General features: G+C 31.1%; 1 long non-coding RNA gene across 1 annotated transcript in view; it reads right to left on the reverse strand.

The window, feature by feature from the left end:
- The window catches only part of LOC149132255 (uncharacterized), a 12,486-nt gene extending 6,109 nt beyond the window's left edge, over positions 1-6,377 (reverse strand). Inside the window, exons 1-2 of the long non-coding RNA XR_016244698.1 lie at positions 6,216-6,377; positions 2,766-3,144 (exon numbers count right to left, since the gene is read on the reverse strand). This is a non-coding gene — a long non-coding RNA (uncharacterized LOC149132255). The remainder of the gene's footprint in view (positions 1-2,765; positions 3,145-6,215) is intronic.
- Between the last annotated feature and the right edge of the window lie 775 nt (positions 6,378-7,152).

Raw genomic sequence — 7,152 nt, forward strand, 5'->3', positions numbered from 1 at the left:
TATATATATATACATACATATATATATATATATATATATATATATATATATATATATATATATATATATATATATATATATATATACATAGTGTTACAAATAATGTCTTTACCAATGAGATAAATACTCGTATGAAACTTCGCGAAAATATACTCGGAAATATTCATGTAGGCGTCTATTTGTAACAGTTTCTGCACGGTATATCTATCTTCATTTTAGCATAATTTAGTGTCAATGAGATTTGCATATTATCGAAATATTTTGAATATATTTAAATATTTAATAAGGAACGTAATAAGTATTGAAACTGTTTATGCGTCCAGCATTCTTGTTTTCAGGTGGGTGTTGAACCTTGTGAGGGTGATCTTCATAATTTTATACCTGTCCATATTCGGTATTGCATTCTTATTGCTTTATTCTACTTATCTCTTGGCGATATTTGCCTCGGCTTATATCATTTGATATCTCTAACTATGTCCGGTAATTTACTGTTTCTTCTCGCCAATAAATATTAACAATTATATTTCTCTCCGTGTTACTGTTACACGATAGTTTGTTTCAGATCGATATGGTAGAAAACAATTGTACTGTCTCAGAGAATATTATTTGCGAGCTTTTAAATATTAATGAATTTATATGACTTCAACTGAAATATCAAAACCCCGAAGGGAGTTTAGCTTGGCCAAACATAGTCAATTTGAAACTCTACGTCATAAGCTTTATTAGAATGAAGTGTAGAGGGGAATAGAACTTGTTTGATGATTAATGCCACATATTTTTCATAGAAAAAATGTAATTAGAGGAAAGCAGACATTTTTAATTTCGTTATGAATTAAATTTACTTATGTAGAGAATATTTAATATAGAGAATATTTAATATAGAGAATATTCAAATAGAGTTATACAGAGAATATTTAAATTATATTTAACAGTTTAGTTATCATATTTCTGTTGAAATATGCTGTCTCTAAGTTAAATAGTTTTGCAAATAATAGAATATCTACTAAAATAACTTTTTTATTATTAAAGTAATATTTGACACATGAATTATCAAGTAAATTTGGTTGAATGTTTGAATTTAGTTCACTTTAAACGGCTGGTCTCAGATGGCTTGGTACCAAAATGGTTATCCCTAACTTTTTAGTACAAATCTTTAATTTCTCTAATCTTATGGCAAGTTACGATTGTATTACAACTGGGAGCAGAGGGAGCGTCGTTATTTGATAATAATAATTTTTTCATTTAGATATACACTAAAAAATAAATTGAAAACAAATTTTATCTGGGAAGAAAATATATTAAAAAGTGATAATTCTATATGTTGTGCATATTATAAAACATTTCCTCCTGTGACTGTAAAAAGTAAAGTATATTTAAAATTGGAAGCTGAATGAGAACCACACTAAAGTTTGATATTGTAAGACTTTCAATGAAGTACAATACGAAGAATGTTCCAACCATATTTTCACAGAGTACCTGTACCAAAGAGGATTTCAAATAACTGAAGTTCCAAGCTATAACCTCAATTACTTGAAAATGTTTTAAGGTTGCTAAGTGAGAATGTCTGACAAGTTCTCTTCTATTTAATACGGAACACTTTCGCTGAATATCGATTCCCAGAATAAGATTAATTTAAAATTTAATTGCATAAATGTGTTGTTATCCATTACATCGACATTATTAAGATAATCTATATCAGGAAACCATAATCCAGAAGAATTATCAATTATCACCGCAACGGAAAACATATTCGAAATTGTTGTTTTATCTTTTGGAAAATAAATGTTTCAATCGCGGGCATCACGGTGAGGTTGCATAGCTCTGTTCATAACCAGGCGGCGACGGTATGCAGCAATGTTGGTTATCATTAACTGTCGACTCGGTTTTACTAATATTTTTATGTGTAATTTGCACAGAACTTTTAGGAAGTCCATTGTATACACCCACTCACACACACACACACACATTCATATATATATATGGGCTTATATACACACATACACAAACACACCCGCATATATATATATATACTCTTCCATACGTATATATCTACATACATATGTATATCTCGGTATCCCGGTATATGCTGATCTATATATATTTTTTTTTCATGTATATGAATGCGTATATATATATACACACTTACACATATATATACGTGTATATGAATATATGTGCCTGTGTATATACACACATGCATAGGCATGTATAGATCGATGTATACATGTATGTAATGTATGTATCTATCACTCATTTACTCAATCAATCAGTCAGTTAATATATCTATTAATCAACTTATGTGTTTATCTCTCTTTCTTTTTTCTTTCTCTCTCTCTCCCTCTCTCTTACTCTCTCTCTCTCTCTCTCTCTCTCTCTCTCTCTCTCTCCATCAGTTCATAAATACATACATCTATATATGTGGGTATATATACGCACGTATATATATATATATATATGTATATATATATATATATATATATATATATATATATATATATATATATATATATATATATATATATATATATATATATATATATTCTGGTTTTCAAGCCATGCCGTGATTTAATTTCCATTTCACTGCACTGCAAATGTTGGTACTGAACTCTAAAGTTTAATAATGAACTGTTTAGCGTCATTAAGTGAAGACAACCTAATGAGCTGTTAATTAAGCCCAGCCTCTCTTCAGACGACCTACTGAGGAACGAGATGCAGATTAGAAACTGTAACTGTAATTAAATATAAAACTTTATGGAAGCACTTACTTACAATAATCGACGTCTAAATCGTCCTCGCTCTCTTGGTTTCTCGCTGTAAACATCGTGTTAGTAATTAATATGATTGTGTGATCAGATTCAGGAGGTTAATTATGATAGTAATGACGATGATGATGATAATGATAGATGATCACCCTCAATCAACCACAACGTCGTCGTCACTTTATCTCAACACACGATATTATTTTCTTTATCATATTTTATCTTCCTTATCATCGACTTCATCACCATTATCGTCGACATAGTCGTTATAATCGCCATCCGCTTACTCCTCCTCTTCCTCCTTATCATCGTCATGGTCGTCTTCATCGTCTTTGTGTTTGTCGTCCAATTTGTGGTTTTCGTCATAGTGTATTAGAATGACGCTCTGGAAAAAATGGAGAAGTATTTTAAATTTCGAGCCTACGCTCTTCGGCAGAAAGGAATAAGAGGGAAATAAATAAGGAAAATGATAAAAACGTTTTGAGTTCAGTGGTTCAACATGGCAATATTTGTTTCCATCAACCCAGACTAATCATACATGCATTTATAGACAATCCAGTCGTGACCACCAAAATATATTCTACAAATACTTAGAAATACATTATTTAACGTAACCAACCAAGGTTTTTGAGGAAATTGTGTATATCTCCTGATGAATTTAGCTTTTGACATATGGTTAGGTGTAATTCTACGAAGATTTGGTTGCAGTCTCTATCAGATAAAGCAAATACGTTGACACATGTAATGACATCCTGTGTATAATGGGGAGAACGTCTCATTCTTTAACATCCTCCTCCATCATCATCTTTGGTTATCACGTGACATGTCATAATTTCATTGGACCATGATACAGTTGTGATTTGAAAAGAATAGAATTTTTTTCAGGGAACTTTAACGATTTCATTTACAAGGAACAAATACATAAAGAAGATGTATATAAAACGGAATATGTATTAATCATATAATGCCTGGTTCCTTAACAAGTGGAGAGAAACAATTATATGATATTTAATCCACTGCGTACTTAAGGGTGTATATATGTATGTCAGAAACAAAATTTTATAACATAAATACACTATATAACTTTAATAAAACACACACAGGCACACAGCACATACATACATGCATATAGGTATATATATATATAATATAATATAAATTATATATATATATATATGTGTGTGTGTGTGTGTATGTGTGTGTGAGAGAGAGAGAGAGAACATTTATGTATATATATATTTCAAATAGTGAATAGAAAAGGCTTTTCCGATAATAATTTTCACTTTAATAATTAGATGTACATAAGTTATTAGATTTTTACCTTTTTCAAACCCATAATAACTTATGAACAGATAAGGATATACATCATCGGTCAACAGACTGGACTAAGCGGAGCAGGAAGATACTTGTGGTCGGAAATTCTCATTGGAGAGGTCACAGATGAGTGATGAAAAATTTGTTGATAATGGACATAAGAAAAATAGGAACAGTAATAAACGAGTGAAAAATGAATATAGAGTGCGTGTGTTTTATTGGAAAATAAAAAAAAAGGAATGAAGAGCCCGGAATATAACAACATATATATATATATATATATATATATATATATATATATATATATATATATATATATAATATTATATTATATTATATTATATTATATTATATATAATATAAATATATCTATATAGATACACATATATATGTATGTACATGTACATATCTATAAGAATAAATACATACACACACAAATATATATATATATATATGTGTGTGTGTGTGTGTGTGTGAGTGTGCGTGTGTGTATGTATATGCATATGTATATATATAGATACACAGATTGTTTTTTTTTATGCGAGTTTCACTCCATTGTGTGAATGAGCCCGGTAGTAAAACTGAGTATTTAGAGATTTGTGTTCAAATCTCACCATCTCCTCCACTACAACCACTTCATTATCATCATTATCGTCATGACCATCCGCCTCCTCTGCATTTTCATCACCATCGCTATCAGCACCATCACCACCACTGCCCCAGCACCATCACCGATAACAATAACAGCAACAACAAAAGTAATAAAACCAAAAACAACATATCGTCATCATCATCATCATTATCAACGACAACAACAAGGACAATAACATCCTCTTTCGTTTTAAAACGGAACTCCTCTTGATATGTTTTACAAACAATGATTTATTTTTATTTTCCCCCCACTCATATTTACAACCTGCACTCTTCCCGCCCCAAATCAAATATTTATACTTCACTGGAGACCTTAATTTCACTAATTATCAGCCCAGACAAAAACCATAATAAATAACTACACGCCATTAAATATGTCCGCCCGTTAAATTGTCTTTATTAATCTTTCCATGATTTCGACTGATTTCATCATCAATCACCCATTTTATCGACATTTTTTCTGAAACACTATCACTATCTAGCTAAAAATATTTCCCCTAAAATAATCGTTATTATCAACAAACACAGAATCATGTGGGCGCAGGCATGGCCACGTTTAAAGTAGGGAATTCTCTTTACATTAGAACGTTGCGGTTTCGACCCAGCTGCACGGCCATCCAAGCAACTAGCTTTTAATTTAGTCTAATATAATCATACTTTATATGTAGAAATCAAGTATTTTTATTAATTAAATAATTAATAGCTTCTAACTGGATACGTCTAATGATTTATTACACTTTATTTTGTTAAATGTTGATTGCTAGATCTTTCGTTATGAAAAGTTCTAATAAAAACATGCCACAATCTTTCGTTATGAAAAGCTTTAGTAAAAACATGTCACTGAATAGCTTTCGATTTGAAGCCCCGTTGCAGTTAAATTTTGTTTCGTTCCTTGATGTGAGTTTATAGTGGCTATGACTGCAAGGAGAAACATTTCAGTGATTGGAAATACAAAGAGCTTCGTCGTACTTAACATTGCCTTACGATGAAGGGTGGATTGAACCCTTTGACCATTTTTTTCAAACCCTGTTAAATTTTCGGTTTGCTGGATTGATATTTAGTTTTTATTGCCCACAGGGGGCTAAGCATAAAGGGAAAAAACAAAGGAATTAGTCGATTACATCGACTCCCAGTTCGTAACTAGTACTTATTTAATCGACCTCGAAAGGATAAAAGGTAAAGTCGACCTCGGTGGAATTTGAACTCAGAACGTAACGGCAGACAAAATACGGCGAAGCATTTCACCCGGCGTGCTAACGATTCTGCCAGCTCAACGCCCTATTTGCTCGATTGATATTAAGTTAGATATTTTAATACAGTTCTATATTTAGGAGATGAGGAATTATGTACATTATTTACATTATTTACATTTGACGGATATTTGTCCTCATCTTGTTTGTTGTTAACAATAATAATAATAATAATAATAATAATAATAATAATAATAATAATAATAATAATAATAATAATAGTAACAGCATAGAAAAATACCACAGGAATGAGAATCTTCAACTACTTTATCTAATCCATGCCTGCTCATGATTTGGAAGATGGCTATGGCATGGTTTTTCAGCATCTTTGTCCCAAAATGCTTGATTCTGTTATGCAACTCGATTAAAAGAAATGCAAACCAATTATCCCACCGACATTTTGATTCCGCAACTGAAATGAAAAGAACGGGAAATGACCTACACTAGCAACAATAGGAACAGCATGGACAAGAATAGCAACAACAATGCAATGATGACGGTGACAGTGATGATGACGACGCCGACAACGAAGACGACGACGACGACGATGATGATGGTGATGATGATGATGATGATACGAATAATAATAATGAGAGCAAATAAGAAGAAGAAGAAGAAGAAGAAGAAGAAGAAGAAGAAGAAGAAGAAGAAGAAGAAGAAGAAGAAGAAGAAGAAGAAGAAGAAGAAGAAGAAGAAGAAGAAGAAGAACACTTGGGAAAATGGATTTTCAGTGAGATAGAAAGATGTCCGATCGCAAAATCAAAAACTTCGAATATTTTTAAAGTTTGTCTTCGATTTTATGCTGAAAATATGGAATCTGAACTTGCCCTTAGAGAATACTTAATATTACTGAAAAGATAAAACATATAAAAATGAATATTTTAACAAAGACGTCTATTACAGATCAATCTTTTTTTTTTTTTTTTGAAAACGAAAGAGAATAAGATTTTAACGCTGAATAACATATGTCCCGGCATTGTTATGAAAAGGGTTAAAACTTTATATTAAAAGCATTTAAACTGTCTCATTTTTATTCCAGACGAATAACAAAAGTTTAGAAAATCTTCAACTCTTCAAGAGTGAATGGTTTCTGGTTTCTTTTATGAAAATTTCCCAGAGATATTTTTTCTGGAAGAAATTCAAATATAACAACGATAATATGCACTAAAAAAGAATGA

The sequence above is a fragment of the Octopus bimaculoides genome, chromosome 16 (genome assembly GCF_046866305.1).
Source record: "Octopus bimaculoides isolate indiv1 chromosome 16, ASM4686630v1, whole genome shotgun sequence".
Taxonomy (NCBI): domain Eukaryota; kingdom Metazoa; phylum Mollusca; class Cephalopoda; order Octopoda; family Octopodidae; genus Octopus; species Octopus bimaculoides.